The 24,544-nt window shown below is 41.8% G+C and overlaps 1 protein-coding gene across 2 annotated transcripts in view; it reads right to left on the minus strand.

Moving 5' to 3' along the window:
* Positions 1–23,951, minus strand: part of BACH2 (BTB domain and CNC homolog 2) — a 338,428-nt gene extending 314,477 nt beyond the window's left edge. For both annotated transcript variants that reach the window (XM_054699033.1, XM_037520113.2), the window contains exon 1: positions 23,709–23,951. The gene's annotated coding sequence lies outside the window, so the exon portion shown is untranslated. The remainder of the gene's footprint in view (positions 1–23,708) is intronic.
* Positions 23,952–24,544: the final 593 nt, after the last annotated feature.

A 24,544-nucleotide genomic window follows, 5' to 3' on the forward strand; every position in this document is an offset into this window, starting at 1 on the left:
AATTCGATCTTCCCCCCATGTTCTCACTTTATATTTAATTTGGAAAATGAAAAGAAAAAAGAGTAAGCCCAAATTCTGACCTATAACTTAAAATCCTGAAGAAGCCGCCAATGAGCATTAAGAACACATACCCATATATGTTCTTTTAAACATATACCCACAATCCAAAATACAACCAAAGACTGCAGGATGGAGTAATCACTTCACGAACATCCCAATAATGAAGAGGGGCTTTCTATAAATGCAAGGCATGTCCACCCCAGCGATACATGTACAAAACCTTTAATCTATAAGAGCTACCTCCTAAGTAATGACATATTCACCGCTCTAAAATAATTTTAATTTACCACTAACAATAACAACAATGCTCTTTGTCCACTGGGGCCAAAGAAACCATCAGAGTATTTAGCCACATGTTTCCATTTCCCATCTAACTTGCCTACGGCCATCCTGAGTCAGAGCACAGAAAAAAACAGGAATTCTTCCTCTGCCCAGTCTGCTTAAGTTCCACAACTCTTAAAAGTCTAAATATAAAATACACATCTTTAAATGATCATCATTAGTGCTAATAAGCTTCGAAGGTAGACACTGGAGTCTTCAGTAGTGGCAAATCCTAGAACTGCACTTCCTTCAGACAGGATGCCTCTAGATAATTGTCTGCCTTAACATTATTTTCTAAAAACAGGTTAGGGAATCTATAATTGCCTTCTTTGCAAGAACGCAGATTTGATTGCCTGCAATTTACCCAAACAAAAGAGGGAGGGATGGAAGAAAGCACAGTGAAATTTTGAGGACTGTAGCTTTCCTTTTAGATTTTGGGATGCAATTTCCTACCACGTACCCCTTTTACTTCCTCATTCCCCAATAATTACAAGACCATTTCCTCATCCTTTATTTACCCTGGTCTAATAGACACCCTGGTAACAATCTCATCTTAATTTTCTACTATCATCTGCCAGGATTTCTTGTGGAGAAAAGTGTATAAACATAAGAGAAACCTGAATGATTCAAATTCAGTATTTCAGTATCTCAATGTTTTCAACTTCCATATAGATCAAAGAGTTGACTATGTTCTCATTATTCCCTCCAAAAATATGTAAAGGCAGTAAAATTCACCTCTGTTGGATCCTTTTGTCATAATGACTGCTTTAACATTTTTTTTTTAAAGATTTATTTTATTTATTCATACAAGCACTGGGTACAGTCAGAAGCGCGGGAGGGTGAGAAAATTCACCAGAGCCAGAGCGGGGAACAGAACAGGCAGACTGACGAAATACACTGCTGAGGGGAGCAGCGGGCATGGCAGGAGAGGTCTGTCGCGCCATGTGGGACCCTCGCCAGCGGCCAGGGATTGAACGGGCACTGAAGAGGCTGCGGGCAGCTTTGCAGCCCAGCGCTCAACCACTGCGCCACCAGGGGAGGCCCAACATTTATTTTGAGATAGCAGTTTAGGTATCAAAAGTTTGAAGTTGTGACTTCTTTTCTTCAAGAGAGTACCACAAAGTCAAAGTTCATCCTCATCCATAAGACAATTTAATAATGAAGCTGCTTTTGTAATTCTATCTTACATATATCACCAACAGAAATGTTAAAGTGTGCTCACCAAAGATAAGTTCTGGAATGTTCAACAGCAGTGGTGTTCAGAATGGCCAACACTTAAAACCTAACAAACAAATAAACAGTAGAATCTGCACATGCTGGAATACTGTGTAGCACTGAAAATCAAAGGCCTATGTGCAACAACACGAATGTACCTCACAAGTATTTATTGAATGAAAAAAGTCAGACACAAAATATGTGCTATATGACCACTTATGTAAAATTCAAAAACAGGCAAAGCAAATCTATGCTTTTGAAAGTCAGAGGAATGGTCGCGACGGATGAAGTAGTTACTCAAAGGGGGCACGAGAGATTTTTAGGTTAGTAATGATAATGTCTTCTGTCTTAATCGAGGAGTTAATTACATCAAAGTTCACTCTGTGAAAATTCACCAGCATGATGAATACGTGTGATATGTGTATTTGTCTGAACATATAGCTGAATTTAAAAATTAAATAATCTTTTCTCAAGAAACAGATTTATAGGTGTGAAAATTAAATAGACCTCAAGAGCTAAATTCAAATTCCAGATTTACCATACATCATGCAAACTCTGCTTCTCTGCTTTCATGTCTATAAAATGGAACAAACAGCAAAGATCAGACAATGTAACAGAATACATGTACCAAAAAGGATACACAGATGTTTTATCACAATTGCCTGAAATATTCAATGATATTGTACTGATCCAGCAATAAGTTTATGATCGAATATAAATGTAAGTTTAAATGTAACTGGTAAGATAGTATTAGCAATTTTGCTATTTAAAGAACTTCCTAACAATTAAAGATAAGCAACATTTTTTCTACTTACACCTATACGCCTACATACTCTGACTCATCTGTCTCACTGACCTCTTAAGTGTCTTGTGCTTTCCTATCTTTTCACTCTTCTCACTCAACCCTCCTTCCTAACCAGCCATGCCCCTTCCCCTCTGCCCGTTGAACTGCCCACTCTTCAGTGCCTCATCAAGTCACGCCTACTATAGGGTACCCCTTCAGGCCACAGTGACCTTTTTTACTTTCCTTCATTTGCCATTTAGTGCCTCTATGATCTGCTTGTGACACCGCTGGGTCAGAGCACTGAACAGCTATTTCTCTCTCACCCATGATTGAACAAGTCACATGCACATAACTTGCCTCCCCGGTAGGCGATATTTTTTTCCATAAAGCCAGGGACTTGTGTAATATTTATTTAGATCCCCTCTCTATGCTCTCTGTACATTGTAGATATTAAATGTTTGCTCCATCAATACCCTTTTTGTAGGTTCAGGAAGCAGGCACAGCTCTGAAAGTAGGGCAAAGGTGCAAACTGGGATTTCTTTGGGTAAGTGGGTTCTGTCAGTGACATGTCATCTCTAAAACTCTGTCAAGCTCTGTCGTTTTTTCTCTAAGAGCTCTCAATCACGCTATACTTTAAAGTCTAGACAACCTAGCGGTTTCAAATAGAAATATAATGTGAACCACATATGTAATTTTCATTTTCCTATGACTACATATTTTAAAAGAAAAAAACAGGTAAAACTAATATTTTACATACCTTTATATATGAAAAATATCATTTTAACATGTAAACAACATAAAAATTATTGAAATCTTCTCTGTCCTTTATTGTATATGAAATCTTTAAAATGTAGTGTAGTTATAAACACACATCACTCACAGCAAAACTCAGTGTGGACCACTACATTTCAAGTGCTCAAAAGTCACATGTAGCTAGTGGCTACTCATTTACAGCACAGGCTGGAGTCTATATCGGAATATGTGTTTTCAAAACATTCTGAATAAACTAAGATCAGGTAAACCCAATAGGAATATAGTAAGCTTTCCTATATCTTCTTTTTAAAAACTGATGACTACAGTTCAAGCAATAATTTTTTTTAACACTAAGTTCAACATCAATCTCATAATACTTGCTCAATACTTAAAATGATGCTACAGGTTTTTAAATGCTGGGACTGTCTTATTCATTTTATGCCCTTCCTGAAGTATTTTGCACACATAAAGTCCTCGACATATTTTCACAATGAATAAATGAATGAATAAACAGAACAAACAAGTAAATAACCTGAAAGAAAAAGTCTAGCCTTCTACTTCACAGTTATTTACTAACATGATGGAGTGTGGTGACATTTGTTCACAATCATTTATAGATTAAGAAATCAAAACCTGGGCCTACCTGGTGGTGCAAGGGGTTAAGACACAACCTATGAAGCTAACTGCAGCCACTGCAGCCCAAGTTTGATCCCCAACCAGGGAGCTACACACATGGTGCAGCAGACCTCTCCTGTCTCTCCCACTGCTCCCCTCAGCAGGGTATTTCAGTCAGTCTCCCTGTTCTGTTCCCCACTCTTTCTCTGGTGAATCCTCTCACATACACACACCCCCAACACCTCTGGCCTGTAATCCCATTCTTGTATGCATAAATAAATCTTTAAAACAAAAAAGAAATTAAAACCTGACATAAGGAGATGGAGACATTCCACTTTCAGGGATGGGGAGAAACAGTATAATCAAAATGACTATTTTACCAAAAGAAGTATGTAAATTTAATGCAATCCCTGCTAATATAACAGCAATCTTCTTCAAGGAAATTGAAAAAAAAATTAAAATTTATATGGAACCATAAAAAGCCTTGAATAGAAAAAAAAGATGCTGAGAAAATGGGAGAAATTGAGCGTCACATCACCTGACTTTAAACTACTATAAAGCAACAGTTTTTAAAAACAATATGGTATTTGAATAAAAATGGACACAATTATCAATGGAACAGAATCAAAAGTCCAGAAATAAATCCATGTATATACCAATACTTAATTCATGATTGAAAAAAAAAAGTCACAACCATACAGCAGGGAAAGGAGAGTTTCTTTTACAAATGGTGCTGGGAAATCTGGAAGGCCACATGTAAATGAAGTTGGACCACACTCTAACTCCAGGCATAAAAAATAAATTCCAAATGGATTAAAGACTTAGATATAATTTCTGTAACAATAAAGTATATATATAAGAAAATATGGGCAATATGCTCCATGACATCAATGATAAAACTTTTTGGAGACTCAACCTCTGTGGCAAAGGAAATAAAAGCAAAAATAAACAATTGGGATTACCTAAATTGAAAAGCTTTTACACAGGGAAAGAAAAATAAGCTGATTAAAAAGGACAATCTACTGAGTGGAGAAAATATTCACACATTAACAAAAACAACAAGAGATATATGCAGAATATATAAAAGACTTATTCAATTTAACAATAAATAAAACCACCCAATTAATAAATGGGCAGCAGGTCTGAATAGATAAGCCACCAAAAAGGATATCCAGAATGCCAATAGGTACATCACTGCTCTTAATAAGAGAAAGTCAGGTCAAAATCACAATGAGATTAACATCTCCACCCCAACAAGTGTTGGAGAGGATGTGGAAAAAAGAATAACTCTATTAAATATAAACTGGTGCAGCCATTTTGAAAATTAATCTGGATTTACCTCTAAAAACTGAAAATGGAAATACCTTATAACCCAATAACCCCATTCTTGGGTATCTATCTGAAGAACCTGAAACCATCAACTCAAAAAAGTATGTGCTCTACAGTGTTTGTCACAGCATTATTTACAATAGTCAGAACATCTAAAGAGCCTCATCAGAGGACTGGACAACCACGACAGAGGACTGGATAAAAAAGATATGTTATATTCACACAATGGAATATTGCTCAGCCATAGAAAAGACCACATGTTAACATTTAGAGCAAAATGGAAGGAATTTGAGGGACTTATGTGTGGTAAGGCAAGCCAGAATAACAAAGACAAATATTGGAAATTTACAGAGTGAACAACTCAACAAAGCAAAATACAGGAACTAGTGGACTTAACAACGTGATGTTTCTGAGGCAAGTAGGAAGGAGGAGTCAAAGAACTATAAAGGGTGGAGGTGGGATAAATAAATAAGCAAGTAAATAAATAAATAAATATGCAAGCAATAGGAAAAAATGATTCAAAACTTGAAGAATCTGACTAAAGCAGAATTTAATTTTTTTTAAAAGTTGGTCCTATAAAAGGAGGGAAACCCTGCTGAACTAAAATTAAAATATAAGTATAATGCACAAAAAATATTTTAAAATGTCTATAGCACTTGGCCATTTTAGAAAGCAATTTGTCACATATTATCTCATCTAGATGACATGCATATACCAAATACTGAGTCAAGAGTTGAACAACAGGGCCTCCCCTGTGGTGCAGTGGTTGAGTGCTGGGCTGCGAAGCTGCCCGCAGCCTCTTCTCTGCAGCGCTGGTGCGATCCCCGGCCGCCAGCGAGGGTCCCACATGGCGTGCAGACCTCTTCTGCCACCCACTGCTCCCCTCAGCAGTGTACTTCCTCAGTCTGCCTGTTCTGTTCCCCGCTCTGGCTCTGGTGAATTCTCTCACCCTCTGGCGCTTCTGACTGTGCCCAGTGCTTATATAAATAAATAAATACATCTTTAAAAAAAAACAAAACAGTTGACCAACAAAGTATAGTTTCTTTGTCTTATATGCCAAAAAAAAAAAAAAAAATCTGGAAAAACGTGCCTGAAAAACATCTTTGTATTCGTAAGGAGTTTTCCCTATCATTTTACCATATAGTATATTTTATATCTGATTGTCATTTAAAAATTTCTTTAATTTTGGTATTTCATGGCTATTATGTTAAGAATTAGTTTTGCTGTGGACATCCAAAGAACAAGTGACAAATTACATGAAGGAGGAAACTTGAAATGGGTTCCACCTGAATGTCATCAGTTAAAAGAATAAGTAGCAAAACAGTTAAAAAAAGAACATGAGCATAAGTTAATCATGGTCTTTTTTGGGTGAGGGAGGAGGAAAAACTATTTTATTTGAGTGATCTCAGATCTAGAATCTAAAAGACAGGGCTACTATAGAGAATCCTATTGAAATACTCACACTTCAAAGGGCCCCACAAGGTCAAAATGTGGAACATGTATAAGCAAAAAACAGACTAAAAATAAAATCAATGCATTATGAGCTGTTTTTATTATTTAAATGTCTCTTGAGTATTTTTAACAGGGTATTATTTAAATGTCCTGTTTGAGTATTTTTAACAGGTATTCTGAATTCTAATTCACTCTGGAATTTTTAATGAACATAGCAGAAAAAAAACTGAAATTAATGGAGAATTTTAAAGCAAGAATCCAGTCCTATGTATTAAAAAGAGGAAACGTTACTTTATTTTAATTGCCATAAAATGAGCACGCATATAAGGAACCTAACTTTTACTTTAGGGGGAAACTGGACAATTTCATTTTAAACTCATTCATCAACAAATGCTTATTTGGGTTTGTGGACATACAACATACTTGAGTATTTTAAATTGATAATGTCACCATATCAACTGGTAACTTTCAGCTGAGTGTACAGTTTGCTAAAAATCACTGAGTCTTAAAAGTTATGGAGTATGTTAGAAACATTTAGCCCAGAGCCTCTCAGACTTTAATTATGTGTGTCCCTGCAAGATCCTGATAAAATGCAGATTGTGATTCAGCAGGTGTGATGTGGGTCTGAAATGCTGAGCCTTAACAAGCTCTACGATGCCAATGACGCTGGTTCAGGAACCACACAGCAAAGTTCTACACAAGCCTCAGGGAGGTCCTGCAGCATCTGCTTGAGCATCTCCTGTGAACAGGAGCTGAAATCTGCCTCCACCAATTCACAACACATGGATCAGACTTGTGGAGCAACAGAGAAAGTTTGCTTCCTCTTTTAGTGATGGAAGACATTCTCTCCCTGCATATTCCCTTCTCCATATTCCTTGGCTGCTCTTAGAACTGGCCAGTCTCCAGATTTCTAAACATCTTGATCACAGATGATGTTCCCTCATGGTCAACATCTTCCTTAAAATTAGCCCCCTTGGGAGAGGGTGTAGGATGCCATACATGGGACAACCAGGCCTGAGGACAGCTAGTAAGAGGACGCATTGCCCAATCTACAACAGGTCCCCTCTCCTAATGGGGCCCTAAGGAGGTATCACTTGCTGTAAGAACCAAAGAACAGGCCACACAGGCGCTCACAATCTTGTGGAGGAGGTAGTACCAAGCAGGTGTATAAATTCTATACTTGAACATTTTTTAACCCAAATGTAGAAATTTACATTTATTTCTGTTAAATGTCATCCTGCTGCTTTGGGATTGGCATTCTCTGAAGTTATTTTAAAATAACATATCAAAATCAGAAATATTTTCAGAAAATAACAAGTCACAAAATCCTTTAAAAATGCATATCTAACATGCCATACATATTTGGGGGGAAAAATTTTAAAACAATTTTAAAAAATAATTATAAAAAAGAACATCCTTGGAGCCACCATTCAGGTGGGAACCTAGGTAGTCCCCAAGGAGCTGCTTCCCCAGCATAGCTGACTGCACCTCTGGAGGTTACTGCTATTCTGATTTACTGTAATAGTCAATGCCTTAACTTTCTTTATAGTTTTACCATCTATATATGTATTCCTAAATAATGTAATTTTATATGCTTTTGAACATCACATAAATAGAATCATACAGTATATATTCTTCTGTCTTGTGTTTTTCATTCAACAATATGTTTGTAAGATTCATCCATATGTATGCATTTTTATTTAACATGTACATTCATAGTCAGGTTAAGATTCATGCATTTTGACGCAAGCTCAGGAGAGTGCCAGCCACTTTCCTAATCATGTCACAAACATTAACTCATTTAATCCTCCTGATCTATAGCAAGTAGACACTATCATTTTCCACACTGTAAAGATGAGAAAACCAACATATACTAAGGTTAAAAAACTTGTACAACACTTGTCAGACTTCGAATATACATTTTTCACTTATCAAACTGACAGCCCTATTTTCTAAATCAAAGGAAAAGTGATTTTACTGATCTTTTAGCATTAAGGATCACTCCTCGCCGTTTGTATATTTCTAGATAGTAGAGAGAGAGAGGGAGGAGGGAGAACAGAGGCAGTAAAACTGGAAAAAAAAAAAAAGAATGAAACTTGCCCAAGGTTACACATTAAGTGTGTGAACCATATTTTAAATCCAGGCAGAATCCTTGCTCTTAACTACCAAGTAATGCTCTCTCTCCACAATCTTCTCTATGCGGTATTATTAGCTCATTTTTCACTGCCAAATAGTACCTCAGTGCATAAATATATCAGTGTGTTGATGGGCACTTGGGTTGTTTTCAGTTATTGCTCTTATGAATAGGTCTTCCTTTGATCTTTCTTGCACATGTATCTAGAAGCACCTGAATAATAGATGTATTATGTAACATAAAGAGTAAAACTTCTAGATTAGAAGTTATTAGCAGGTTGAACTTGGTCAGGTACTAGCAAACTGCTTTCCAATGTAACTGTATCAAGTTATATTCCTATCAGCTATATACAAGAACTCCCATTTGTCCACACCCTTGCCAATACATGATATTGTCAGATTTAAAAATTTCTGCAAATCCAGAGAATATATTTAGTATGTTGTTATGATTTTAATTTGCATGTGTTTGATTTTTAAGTAAGTCATTCATGTTTGTTTAAATTTTAAAGTAAGTATAAATATGTACAGCATCATTTTTCTATTGGGTAGTCTGATTTTTTTTCTTATTGATTCATGTGTGTTCTTTACATATGCTGAACAAGTACTATATATGTGCTACAAGTGTCATCACCTGCTCTGTTCTTTCCTCATTCTTCATGTTTCAGTGAATACAAGTTCTCTTTACACTGTTTTCAAACAATGAAAGTGAGAATCCCACACACATTTTTAAACCATTTTCACTATTATATAAAAATCTTATATTTCTATGCCTAGAATTCTTTATGTTCCTCCATTCAATACATCTTAAGATGGTCTAGTTTGGGTATAGTCAAGAAAGAGACCGTATCCTTACAAAGGTGATCTGGTGCAACAAAGCTGATGAACCTAAAATCTATAAAATCATGAAGGGTATCAGCTAGAGAATTAAGGACTATTTCAACAAATTCTATGCCATTTTGAGAACATATATGGATCCAATTCTTCCTTTTAAAGTTTACTAGTCCTCCAATGCTTGCTGATTTTCTTTCTCCCAACTCCTACCACACCTGCCTCTATTACCTACCCCAGCTTTTGATCACATATGACAGTGCACACTATACTTCAAATGTTTTATGTTTATATGTCAGCTCTAATATAAAACAGTCCTTACAGACAGGGACCACACTTTATCTTAGCATTGTGTTCTGCATTCTATGCCTAACAGAATTCTCTGCAAAAACAAGTCCTTAGTATTTATGGACTTGCCTAAGTACAATTTTAGGATAATTTTTCAAAAATTAAAGCAATGTATATAACTCACATATTAGGAAACTGTACAAAATAAAAGCAAATTGATTCAAAAGACATTTAACTTCAGCATGAAGAAAAGATTGGTGAAAACTACATCTGAAATGGTAGAGTAGAAACAGGATACAGAAGGTGCTTTAAATGTTCTGTTGAGGACTCAACTTTTTCTGTGGCAGCAAGAAGCCATGGGTGGTTTTTAAATGGGAAAGTCAATGAGTTCATTCATTCATACATTCATTCAGCAAATATTTATTGAACACCCCGAGTGCCAGACTCCTTTTCAGACAATGGGGATGCCACAGTGACCAAAGAAAACAATAACCTCTGAATTCTTGGATTGTATGCCATAGTGAGGGAGACAGAGAATAAACAAGTAAGGAACATACAATATATAGGGTGTCAGAGAGTGATAAGAGCTACAGGAGAAAAGAGAGGAGAGGCAAGGCATTGGGGTACCTGAGAAGGAAAGGGGCTCCCTGTATTCCACAAGTATATGAACATATGGTATCATTTTTCTCCTTCAAGGAGTATGAGAGAAACTGGGGTCACTGTATTCCAGGGTCTTCCATCTGTTCCCATAGACCTAGCAGGCTGTGTGAGCATTTTAACTGCCAGAAGGCAATTCAAAGATCCAGTTTTCTTTCACACCTTGTGTTCTGGGTCTCCCCCTTAATTCTCTTCCATCACCACACCCCTCCTCAGATGCATTTCTGACACCACTAGGATTCTCCAGCTCAAGCTTGGCTCTGAGTGGCAGCATCTACCCAACCTCTGGTCTTCCTTTGGGCTTTCCATAAGTTCAGCCCTCTTCCCTCTCTGGCTTTGAAGACTGGGCCTCTCTTGGGTCTTCTCCTGGTTCCTCAGAATCCAGGCTCCTTCCAAGGAAGCACTTGTCAGTTGCAGGCAGGATGCCGAATTGGAAACTCCCCTTCCAATTTCCTTCCCGCTTGACCTTGTCTTCCCAGCAACCACTGCTGTCAGGGATTGATGGCATCAAAGCACTAGAGGCCACTGCGGGGTCTCCATGAGAAAGAGGCCAGGTCAGGAAGGGGCCTCTTGTGGGTGCATGTGTGTGCATGTTGGTGTGCATGTATGTGTATATAGTCAGTGCGTGCACACGGGCCAGTGTGCATGCCTGGTCTGTCTGGGAACAGTGTAGGAAGGGATATGGGATGCGGGCAGGAGTGAACAGAATTTAAGAAAACAAATGAGAAGAAATGCAAGGTCTTGACAAATGAGGAAAAGAAAAAGAAGCCCGGAAAGGAAACTCTACTGGGAAGCAAGAGGGTAAAAAGAGTAATAGAAACTTAAATGAATTAAAAATCCCAAACACTGAGAAGATGGCAAAAGATCAAAAGAACTTCTGCCCGAAACCAGGTGTGAATGAGGCAAGACTGATCCAAAAGTTCAACTAATAAAAATCTGTGTGCCTCACTCCATGGGTTTATTTCCCAGACTAAGGCTCTCACAGCAAGGAAGACGCCAAGGGCTCTGGCTCTGGTAGCTGGGCAACAATGATGGAAGCATTTCTAAACATGATGTGTTTTGAAAGAAAATAACTTTATAGATGGAAATGTAGATGTTGATCTTCTAAAATGCAGGACTTGAGGGCCTCCCCGGTGGTGCAGCGGTTGAGTGCTGGGTTGAGAAGCTGCCCGCAGCCTCTGCAGCGCCGGTTCAATCCCCGGCCACCAGCAAGGGTCCCACATGGCGCGATAGACCTCTCCTGCTGCCCGCTGCTCCCATCAGCAGTGTATTTCATTGGTCTGCCTGCTCTGCTCCCCGCGCTGGCTCTGGTGAATTCTCTCACCCTCCCGTGCATCTGACTGTACCCAGTGCTTGTATAAATAAAAATAAATAAATCTTTTAAAAAAAATAAAATAAATAAAATGCAGGACTTGAGAAACAGAATGCAAAAACGAAAGTAGGTAAGGCCACTGTGGTACAGACTCAAATCGTGATCTCTGATGATCTGGCCAAACTGCAGGGAAAACCAACCCAATTTATACAAGAAAAAGCAGGCTCCCACATACAGACACAAGTAAACAGGCTGCAAAATATGAACCTCCACCTAAACTCCTGGTGCAGCTCAGGCTCTCCAGGCAGCCCCCTTCTTCCTGTGATAACTGCTGCTTCTCCATTCTGCTGTTTCCTCTGACTCGAATTTTCTGCTAACCTTCTCCTGGAATCCTTTGACAGTGACTCACATGGCAATAGGGCTAGTCAGCATTACCACAGCCCTCTCAGTAGACGCTGTGTAGGAGGCAAGATGCTGGGTGGACGGTTGTCTGGACAAGTTTTTTCCTTTCTCTGTTCAGGGAGGATTTGCTTTTCAGCCACATTTCCCTCAAAACACAGCCCTGACAGGAGATGCTTACTGCACAGATTTCTAAGCGATGAAATGATCAGAGTTTGGGGACTTGGTCATAACGAAACTAAAAACAGTAAGATGAAAAAACAATAGTGTGATCATCACACCTACAAAAAACAACTTTATACTTGCGTGAAATCAAGAGATCAGAAAAAAAGAAAAGCTCAAACTAATATTTTCCAACCTTTCACTAACAACTAGGGCTAAAACCACATATTTTGAAGGTCTTGCACTGTGTTATTATTAGAAGTCACAATTCTATTGATACTGATGAGTCATTTGTATCGGCGGAAACCAAGAACTTCCATCAACATCATGTTACACAGTCACTGTGGCTTGGCTTTTTCTTTATTACTGGTCAAAGCTGCTTCAGAATGCTTACTGAGGCTTCAAAAAAAAGGGGAGGCAAACTCCTCAAGGGAGTGCAAAGCTTTCCTTTCCCCAGCTGATCTCACTTTAATCATCCTCCTCAAGATAGTTTAGGATGACTTGATCAACAAATCTATCAAAAGGAAGTTTATTTAGAAACCTCAAAAAAGTAACATTTCACACTTTCCGTTGAAAATAAGCAGAACTGAACTCTGAAAACAAACAGTGAAACCATCTCTGAAAACACATGCCAGCTTTAAAATGACCCGAGGTCAGGTTTTTTTTTTTTTTTTTTACTTTAATAACATGCGGAGGGTATAAACAAAATCTGTCATTACTTAAGGACTTAAGCCACACAAGACAGTGTCAGGCCAGTCTTCAGCACTCACTCTCCTGCTTCCCAGCTCAGGGTTGGGTTAATAGCAGGGAAGTGGGTCAGGTTTCGGTTACACTAAGAAAGCCTAAGTTAAAGGTTCATCAAATTCCGTCAAGATGCTAAGGAGCAAATAACAGAATATCTCCTCTCCCTTATGATCACCTCCTTTCCCTTCTTCCCTTAATGAAAATGAAGTAAAAATCAGGTCTCCTGAGGGATTCTTGGAAATGCTGTGATTCTTAAGGAGCCTCCATAAAGGTAGAGATATAGCCAGTTTTCTACCCTGTAACCAGCAGGCAGTGTTTGGCTGCTGGAAGGAGAAGGGAACCCATCTAAGCAGTGACCACAGATCTGAAAATAGCTGCCCAGCAGCTCCAGCCCGGTGCTCTCCAAGGGCGGTGCTAGTGCTGTGGGCAGTTTACAGCGAGACCAGCTGAGTGCTGCAACAGCTGCATGAGTCAGCAAGCGCTTCTGTAGGAAACTGCTGACATGCTAAATAACCCTTGCATACATAAGGTGCACACACCTACCCAGCAAAACAAAAACAAGGTACATGCAAATTAGCGAACACTAACCTCTCTAGCCTGGCAGTTCCTATTTTCCAAGGTTAGAACAAAAATACAAATAATCTATGCCACTGCTTCAAAAGGAGTAGTAACAACAAACAATAATTAATAGTGGTCATAAACAAACAACTCATTCTCAGTGTGGTGATGTGTGGAACAGCTGCATTCAAATCTCACAAGCCAGTTAATTTTAACTGGTTTTCATTTCAACTGGATTTAACTGCTTTTCCTCCCTTCTGAAAAATCAAAATAATTGCCATGTTGACCACAAGAACTGGTAACAGGCAAGCACAGTTCCTGTTTTTCAGAAGGGACTTACTTTCAAACCCACAATACCAAGATGCTTAACATAAGTGGAAATTTAAAATACATTGTTTGATGTGGGAGACTTAAACCTGTACACGAATTTAGATCCCTCCAATGTTATGAAGTAATCTCGGGTTTTGTCCTACATGTATCTCATCCCTGTTCTTCCATTTAATGAAGAACCAAAAATTGACAGGAAAACTCCAAATACATTTTCCCCTAGAAAATTGCCATGCCAGTGAGATATTGTCCTAGGATAGTCCATACAAGTGTTTCAAGTTTAACATAAGCGAGAGGTTAAATTTGCAACTTTAAAAGACAAAATATTTTAACAGTATTTCCAAAACTAATTAAAACCTAAAGAAAACACTGTTGACTGTCTTAGAAGAAAACACTGTATTAGAAGAAGAGGAACAGTCTTCTAAACGAGACTTGGGGAATTAGTTTCATTCAATTCTTTAGGATGGTTTAAATGGCCAATTTCACTTTTAAACACATGGCATTCTCTTGTTTTGGCATACTGAATCACTAGAAAAATCTTTATACTTATCAGTTATAAATAATGATTTTATTCCCTCCCCCCCAAAATGATCAAGAGTTTGAGAATAAAAACAGGAAGGTCAGAAGGGCTACAAAGAGAAGATACTAGAGATGAGTCTTGGAGACAGAAAGGCTGGGAGGCATAACTAAATTACAAAGAAAGGAAAAGGAGGAATTAGTGGGAGGTCCCCCATTCGACAGTGCCTACCCCTAGGGGGCACTCTTCCCACGAGCTCAGCGACTGACCCACAAGAAAGGAAGATAGTGAAAGGAGTCCAGCAGGGTAGTTCTAAAGACTGGCACTAGATGGCGCCATCAACTCAACATAGCATGGTTGCTGGAGGCTTTGTCATGGGGGAGGGGTTGTATGGAAGGCAGTTCAGAGTCTTTACAATTGGGTATTTAGCAGGTAACAACTCTATCTAAAATCAGTAAGCCTTCACTAACCAATCAACCTCTCCAAACATCCATATGTCGCCACCATGCTGACAGTATGGAGTATACCAATTTTGAAGCAAATTTAGCAATTCAATTTTCATCAATAAAACAGTGGGTGCAGGATAGTAGGTGAGTAGGATTCACTTTTTTTTTTCCTTTTAAACTTCAACATTTAAGGGTAATAGAGTATTTCAGGTTCACTGCTACTGAGTGACAAACATTCCCATATAGACCAAGTGGCTTTTCCCTGAAGCACTGTTTAAATGTCAAATAACAACAGCCATCATGCTACACAGGTTTATGTGTTCAGAGTCAGTGTCTGACAAGAGGAAGGTGAGGCACACTGACAAATGTAGTACAGCATTAAAAATCATCTGCCCTTTATATGTTTAATATTGCAGTGGTTTATACTTCTAATCTGCTTGTCTATAGTTTCTGTCCAGGACTGGATTTATAAACAGCTCTCCAATCACAACTCCTATCACTAGGTTACCAGTGTGTGAAATTTTACCATTCCCATCTTTATGACTTTAATTCTTTAGCTTTGTCTCCCATTAATACACTGATCCTTAGGAAGAAGTAATACACTACGCTCAGTAATGCTCAGTTATTTATACCCCAGTAAAACTGTGTTCATAAAATCCTTTTCTGAGATTGGTTTTAAAAGGAAAGGAGGAAACTAGTTAAGTGCACTCAATGGATGAAAGGCAATAAGGCATAGAGTGAAGAAATAAGGACAGAAAGCGGACACAAGGGGAAATGACAGAAATCTACCACAGCTTCTTTACAGCTGCAACAAGGAATCTCATCCCTGACACTGATCTTCCCAAGGAGATTTATGGAAAGTAAGGGTTAACTCAAAGTATATCTACATTTTCCTCTTGCTGAATGGGTAATAATATCTTTTATAGTTAATTTCATTTTTTTTTCACAGTTTGACTCTTCAGGGCTCATTCATTTGCATAATACGGAATCTTGAACCCATATAGATATTCTACAAATCAATGCCAGTAATTCTCCTACTAAATCAGCAGCTTTAATTTAAGCTCATCATTGTTTGCATAGAAATCTTTATGCACTCATCTGCTTGATTTTTTTAATCACTTAAAACCTCCAACAGTGACACACTAAGCATCTCCCCATTTAGCTATCTCCAAATTTTGAACTAAATGCTGAAAAATAAGCACAGTACATTCATACACTTTGATCATTTCCCAAATTGAGCTTCAAGTGTATGCTTAGTGTTCCAGCAGCTCCCAAGAATACCTCCTGACTAAAGACATCTTGGGTGTCTGGCCAGGGCAGAGCTGAGTCAGCAATCTAAACAGTGACCCTGCAACTGGAAGGAATGGGGTCATCGCCAAACTGACTGATTGCCTAGCCCAGTCCTTTAAAACCATTCAGATCCAGTTCAGAGTTGCAACATGCTAATCTGGCAAAATAATCTCTTCCTGAAATTGACTAGAATAAGAGCAAAGGTTACCTGCTTTAATCTGTTCCTTGTAGCTAAACTTTCTAATTAGGAGCTCTAACAGAATTGATTTCTGAATGAAATTGTTCCTTTGGTAAAATGATCTACTATAGAAATGGTTTCTTTCATCTTTTCCTACCTCACCTCCCCACCCCCAAATAAGCTAAAAACAAAATTTTCACCTAACAAGCAGGTAGGAGCATGTGTTACACCAGGGACAGAGTCATGGGGGATTTGTGTTCTGTATCTAGTTCTTTTGTCTTTACAATTACCACTCCCACTCCCTGATCTCCAAATGGACACTCAGACCTGAAAAATACAATTTTAGAAAGTGAGTCACGAAAAAGATAAAAGATATATTCACTCAAGTTCCCTGAGAAATTATTTTTCAATTTTATCTTTCAGATAGACATGAACAAAATATCAAATATTTCCAAATACTGGAAGACCTGACATAGCCAATATTTCCACTTCTGAGAATTGCAGAGTATCCTGATGGCAAATGAAGAGGGAAAAGAAAGGGGGGGGGGTGTAAATAGCATGGTGGTTGAGCGCAAACAGGCTCTAGGGTCAGATACCTAGTTTCCAATCCTAGCTCTATCACTCATTAGCTGGGTGACATCTGTGTCTCAGCTTCTAGTGATCGCACCTAGCTGTGGGGTGTTAGGAGGATTAAACTAGTTAATATGAGTTACACACAAAGGAAGCTCCCAACACAGGTCAACTATCATCAAAAAAAAAGAAAATACAGAGGCTTAAACATACAGTAAAGTCAATTTGTTTTAGACACTTTCAACACTCCTGAAATTCTACTAACAATGGTCTGCCGAGGCTGGAGATGCTCCTGCTCTGGGGTAAGCTGGGGTGAGGATGGGGGCTTCAGAGAGAAGCTAGAACGCACACTTTCACTGAAGTCCCTGCCTAGGTACCACACATATCAGTTGACTTAAAGGGAATGTCTGTGTAGCTTCTAATTGCTCAGATATTGCCAAAATGATCCTAAATAGCTCCAAAATAAGAATGCCTCTCTGCATTTTCCCCAAGTAGAGAAATGAACAGTATTCTTGGAAGTCGACAATTCTGTTTTTATCAGGTTCTAAAGACACAGGTAAAATAAATCAACTCTGCACTCTGCATACAGGAACCATTATTTGCCAAAAAGGCCCCAGAGATTAAATCATTGTTTATGCAATACTCCAAAGGGCCAAAGATAGTAGCAAATTATTAGGATTAGGAGGGTGGGGGTAAGAATTAGCCCCAAGTTTTTATAGCAGCTCATACCATACTTTCTCAGGAAGGAATACCCCAACCTTCCAACCTGGTCAAAACTTCCATTACATCCTCTGGCGCATGGAATATCTCTCCTTTACAGAACTTGCAATGGGTTATCTTTTTTTCCAATGATTAATGTTACCCATCCTACTACATGGTATGCTTCCTAAGGGACAGGACCAGCATCATAGTTGCTTAACTGCATGCCTTCTATATAAGAGATACTCAAAATATATTTGTTTAGCAAATGAATGAGGCCTCTTCTTTAAAGAATGACATTTCTGGACAGTTGGCCTACTTTGTGGCATCCAGACGATTCTGTTGCTTAGGAGAATACAGAATGGGAAGGAAACAAGAATTGTCAATAACCTACGGCTCTTGGGATACCAAGGAAACTTGCTGAGCATACATCTTTGTTTTCCTACTTATAGAACAGGAACAGCTTTACTGGACTTTCCAAATTTTCAATCCCAAAGTGAAAATCTAAACCTTCTACGGGTTAGACTTCTGGAGAGTCCTGAGGATGAAGCACCTGCAGAAAGTGATGGAGTGATCGGAAGGATGGCACAAGACTAGACTTCATAGAGCACCTGGACACTCAAACGGTTTCTTCTGAAATTCACCTGGAGTTTGTCTACATGCCAGCTGCAGGCTCATAAACAACTTAAGACAACAATGGGAAGCATGGGATGACTGGAAATGCTAATTTTAAATGCTCCGTAAAGAAGATAAAAGCTGATGTAGGGCAGGAGGGAACTCGCAACTAAGCACCAACTCTCAGGAGGCATGGGCAGTGTGTCCAAAGCCTTCAGGAAAGGAACAAAAAAGTCAGGGAGAAAAATGAGAGTTCAGAACCAAAGGATAATTTATTATCAGGCTAAGGAACAAAAGAGAAGTTAACCAGGGGAATATGCTGGAGAAATGGTGATTATGAAGTCACTGGGGAAGGCTGAAGATACACTTTGGCTGTAATTCCAGTGACTGGAATGAATATGTGAAATGTTTTTGGACTGGGGAGATTTATTATTTTAGAAAAAATAGCTCAAGATAAAACAAAGGCAAAATTCCTACCTGATCTTTGAAGTAGTGCCACTAGTACAACGAGGTCAATTTTTATATTCTTTAGAATAAAAGGTCCTTGCAAAGGACACGGTAGTAAGAGTCTGATGACATGTCCAGCTTCAGGGAAATTGAATATAAAGCTGGTGGTAAGATTACATTTCAGTTCTAGGTAGACTGAACTTTAAAATTAACAATTAAAAAAAAAAAGAACTTAAGTTGACCTTAAGTTGACCAAGAAAGAACTTCTTTTCTATTAAATGTCATCCCAGACAAAAAAAAAAAAATAAACAAGAGTAATATTCTGGGCAGTCTTACCAAGTTTACGAAGTATTTAAGTTCACAGCAGGTTTTGGCTTAAGGTGAACAGTTTGTAAATATTTGTATAAAATTTAAAGAGGGAACAAAAAATAGGAGCCATCTCCCTGCATTCCCAAGGCCTTGGTGCTGTTTTCCCTAATGTGGTTCCAAGGAAGCCTTCTTAGCGTCTTTTCAAAGAAACGTCAATTTTTTTCAACCAGCTCTCACTACTGAACTGACAGGGTCAGATGTCACTGCAGCTTCTTCAATATCCAGAGAGGGATAGCACAGGAACAAGGAGGCAAATGGAGCATTTTCTGCCTGAATCATAGATTCTGACAAATATGTTACATCTTGCACCATTCCCTATTCCCTGTATGTGAAGGAAGAGATGAGGTTCTCTCTATGTTAAGGTTGCTACCCCACACCCAGTCATTGATTAAAGACTGGATTGTATCTGCAGGATGGGGAAGTAACCTTTAGACAGTCAAAAAAGAAAGAAAAAACAAACAAAGAATTCAGATGAATTCTGTCCAACATAAAATGAGAACCTTTCTCTTCTGTAGAATGCGTTCATTGCCTTCTTCAGAGGGCAGCTTTGAGGAGTCAATGAGATATGCACAGGCAGAGGTTAGCATTGTTTCTGGTACTTGGCGAGTATTTGCTATAACACAGCCATTATTTTAGTGGGTATTCTCAAATGTCAAACTCTCTAGAAAGGCATTAAATAGTCAAATTACCCCATCTGGTCAATAACATCTAGAGGGTGAGTAGTTCAAAACCAATAGAGTCTCATAGAACCTGTGGTATTAATTATTTGGCCTTTCATGATGTATTCTCTTAAAAAGAAAGCTATCAATTCCTGAATGGGACTCTGTGTTGATTTGATTTAGAGTTTTGTTTTTCTTGCATCTTTCAATTTTCCTGATAGCTGTAATCAATCATTTGGCTGAGACTCACAAATTGTCTACTATGTGCCAAGCCCTTAGAAAATAGCCAAATAAGGAAATATTAAAACAATGAGATGTTTTAGCACTTTCAGTGGTAGAAGGCAGAGAAACCTGCAGGCCAGCTCTAGCTCAAACGTATGTTCTCATCCAGCATTTTAAAAAATTTCTGAGCTAATATTTAAAATTAGGGGATTCCACATAAAAATCTGGCTATCCAGCTTCCCTTGGGAACATCAGACGGTATGGTAACACAAAGACAGAACTCCACCAATTCCTGCCTGGCAACTGTGAGCACAAGGAGCTGAGACAAAGTAGTGGTCACTTGCCACTCCACATTATCCCCCCTCCTCACTAGGACCAGTGAAAAAGGAAAATGAAAGGCCCCAAGTTCAAGAAGTATTAAGGATTTCAAGAAGACAACAGAAGATTAAAAAGAAGTGTGCGATCCTTCGGAATCAGGGAGCAAATGTGGTCCCTGTGCATTGGCCAAGGTTCCATGCCCTTGAAGGTGGTCAACTCCCTACTCCCTCAGCCAAACAGGAAAGTTTTTTATTTAGCAAATATTCTGTCATTCATTCAGCAATCAAGCCAGACATAACCCTGAAATCTAAGATACAAAAAGCAAGGGAGTGGAGCCAGGCACAGCTGAGTTAAGAGAGTCACTAGCATCTCTCTCTGCCTTGTTAGGGCTGGATCCATACTAGAGACACTAAGCACAAGTTAATCCAAGTAAAATTAAACTGCTCCCAACAATACAGATTGGCCTGAGCCCTTTTGTTGGCATCACAGGAGCTCGATCGCAAATTCTGAGGAACAGTTCACAAGCGCTAATGAATAAGCTGTGCAGACAGTGGGCCCAGAAGTGAAGCTGGCCTAGGAGCGATCTGAACATGAACCTGACCATCTGGCTCTCTGTGACTCACTTTGATCACAAAATGAATTGCAACAAATTGAAGAGCACATGGCTAGAGTTAATTGTCTCATCTGTAATCTGAACCTACTTTTAAGCAGTTATTATTACCCTCTATCAGGTGGAAACGTTTCCTACCATCACTGCAAAGTGCATTTTCCTGATGAACTGTAATGGATCATTAAATTCCATATCTGAATAACAATACTTTGCACTTATGCAGTGCCTTTCATCCAGGGATTTCAAGGCGGTTTGCAAATAATTAAGCCCCTCACACAACAGCCAGAGGTGAGTGACTGGAAGGGACTTGCCTGAAGACACTGAGTCAAAAACATAATTCAATACAAATGCTTTCTCCCAGGCACTAGTAATACTAAAAAGTGAACTGGGGGTGGGGGTTGGGGGTGGGGCTCACAATTCCTTCCTTGCCTCCCTTTTTGCCCTACTCCTTCATCGTTATGGCAGATCCTCATATGCAATATACAAAGAACTGAAAAATAACAAGAATGTTCATCATATAGCTATTAGTTCAGACATGTACATATATGAGAATGTTTTAACATACAATCCTGGCTGAAAATAGGTAGCGCTGACATTTCAATCAACCTGCAGAATCAACCGATATCAAAGAATTAACTCATTCATGATTACCAACAGAAAGCCCGAAGGCTTCCAAAATCCAAAATGAAAATGCTGCTCTGCACAAATAAAGTATGTTGTAATAAAAGTGCTTTATTCCATGATTGCATGTTCCATTTCTGGGATCCCCCCACTCGAATGATAGTCCAGTTTAGAAACTGCAAATGGGATGGGAGTGAGCAATCAATGCATTTTTAAACCACAACACTAGAAGGGAAAAACATTTCAGCCACTCAAAGTTTTGTGGTGAAATTATAAACTCCTGAAAAACTGCATTTATAATGGAAATGCTGACAGACCTTTCACTGGAGCAGTCTGAATGCAACACTGTAATTTAGCAATTTCTCTTACAGACTAAAGACTAATTCTAGCAAGATGTCATTTTGACTCACATTTATTATTACCTGCAAGAATGAAGAATGCCGTTTACTCTCGAGCTGCCTGAGAAAGGAGGGTGGGGCATGCTCACATTTTAAGCAAGACGTCCGATGCCTTAGCAAAATAGTCCTCTCCACCCAAGAAGTGGCAACCTTTCATTCTCAGCTTTTTTCATGTCAGCTAGAGCCTTAGCAGCTCGACATGCCTTTCCTACATGTTACATTTTAATGATCTGAGAAAACCGTTATCAGAGTTAACATCTCTAATTTTACTCTAAACAGACAAAAGCAAAATATCTCATTAGGCATCATCTCCGCCAAGGTTCCCACTAGGCAGGAAAGGATTTTTATCTAAAGTAATTACCCTTTTTAGTTAAATACACTCAACAGTTGAAATTTACACAGAGTGAGAGACGGCAGCACTAGACAGGGAAGGTGAACACCGAGGAAAGCCGCGTCTCGACACCCGCGGTCCCGCCAGGCGCTGAGGCTCCGCGGGGACCCGGTGCCCTCGCCCCGCTTCTTCCCCGGGGGGGACGCGGAGGGCCGCGGCGGGCGAGCTCCCCAGCGCGCCTTCGGGAGCCTCTGCCACCCCGGTCCCGACAGCCGCCCCGAACTTCCTCCAAGTTGTCAAACTCGCCTACATGGGACAGGATAGAGGGCTCCGCGAGCCCTCGAAACCTGGGGTGCGCGACCCCTTTCGCGCACGAACACGGGTCCCGCCGGCTTCCTCCCGCGGTGCGAATTCCCGCAAACCCTCGGCCGGAGAGAGGTCGCGGCGATGCCCGCGCGAGGCCCCTCACGCGGGCAGCTGGGGCAGTCCGTGAGCGCCGCCCGACGCCCTCTCCGCCGGCGCGGGGCGCCGGGGCACCCCGCCTCCCCTGCGCCCCCTCCCCACACACGTCGAGTCTGAGAACGACCCTTTCCAGCCCGACGGGGCGCCCGGCTTGGGAAGGCGGCGAGGTATCCCTTGGTTAAACTCCTAGGTGGGGCTTTAAGACTCCTAGGAAGGCAGGACAGGGTGTGTGTGTGCGTGTGTAAGTGTGTGTTCACTCTGATTTCACGCAGGATCTTGGGGGAACGGGCGAGCCACCGGTCCTTGGGGGTGAGCTCCCCGGACGCATTCCGACACCCCGGTCCCTGGCTAGCAGGAATTCCACCCGGGGCGCAGTGGCAGCTCTGAACCCCAAGCCGCCCAGCCTGGTTCCTTCCGGGACCCTAAACTTGGGCTTTGATGCCCCACTCGTCCCGCGATCGGAGCCACCCTGCGCGCCGGCCAAGTGCGTGCCAAGGCGCGGTGGTCGCTTTCCCAGCGGGGCAGGGTCGGGCGCAGCCGCCGCGGGCAGGCACGAGGCCGCCCGGCCTGGCGCAGGGATCCCGGGCCGGGCGCCCGGGTCTCGCGGAGTCGGGAGCAGGGCCGTGGGTCTGACAGCTGCTCCCGCTCGCGCGGACGCGCGCCTCCCTTTCGCCCGCCCTCCCCACGCCTGACTTATTACCCTCTGCTCCTCCTCCCCCTGCTGTTCCAAAACACCCGTCGACGCGAGCAAAATACAATGCCGCCTCGCCCGCCGTCAGCAGCCCGGCGAGGGAGCTCCCACTCGCCGCGGCGCGATCGCCGACTCGGCGCCCAGCCCCTCCGCGTTCCTAGAAAAATGCCATAAAAGCGGGCAGGGCTCGGCGGGAGGCTGCGCGCCGGGCCCCGCGCCTCCCTTCCCGCGCCGCTTCCCCGCGCCTCCCCGCCTGCCCCGCGCGCCCGCTCTCCCCCCCCCCCTCGCAAACTTGCCCCGCCGCCCCGGCCCGGGGTCGGGGACTCACCTCGCCAGAGAACTTTGCGTCCTTCTGCACCTCCACTTCCCCGCGTCTTCCCAGCCCGCAGACCCCTCCCGGCAGCCGGCGCGGTGGGCGGTTCGGGGGTCACCGAAAGCTCGCGGAGAAGACGCGCATCACATGGCAGCTAGTTCCCAGCCCCCCGAGTGTGCCGGGAAGGGGGAGGGGACGGGTCGAGGGGAGGCCGGGGAGAAAGCCCGAGCCCGGCCGCAGCGGGACTGGGCAGGCGGGGTGGCGAGGGCGGCGGCGGGCGCTCGCGTTAGCGCTACTGAGCCCGCAGCCCGGGCGTGCACGGGCCGTGCTGCTGCTGCTGCTGCTGCTGCTCCTGCTGCTGCTGCTGCTGCGGCTCCTGCGGCTCCTGCTGCTGCTGCTGCTGCTGCTAAGGCGGCGGCGGCTCGGCGCTGTTTGCTCCGCGCCGCGCGGCTTGCGCTCTCCCCGGAACGCCCACACTCTCAATCGCTACATTGTTGACATTCGGCGCTGACGTCACCCGCTCCCCATTCACAATAACTTTACGGGAGCCGGGCAGCGCACCTCCCCGGCCGCTGGGCGCCGTACGCCCGGCGACTAGCGTAAGCCGCTCCGCGAATGGCGCTCCGGGGGCTGGGGCGCGGGCGGGGGCGAGCGCGCGCGCTCCGCCGGCTCGCGGGAGGGGGCGCGCCTCTCGCCGCCGCCGCCGCTGCTCTGCCCGCTTTGTGCGGCCTCGCGGCCCGGAGAGCCCCCGCTCCGCGCCCCGCCGACCGCCTGGCTCGGTCCGGCCGTGCCTGGGATTCGAGGGATCTGGAAGGACAAGGACGGGGGGCTAGTGGGGTACGGGGAGTGGT

This window comes from Talpa occidentalis, unplaced genomic scaffold, assembly GCF_014898055.3.
Source record: "Talpa occidentalis isolate TD23 unplaced genomic scaffold, MPIMG_talOcc4v2.1 talOcc4.2, whole genome shotgun sequence".
Taxonomy (NCBI): Eukaryota; Metazoa; Chordata; class Mammalia; order Eulipotyphla; family Talpidae; genus Talpa; species Talpa occidentalis.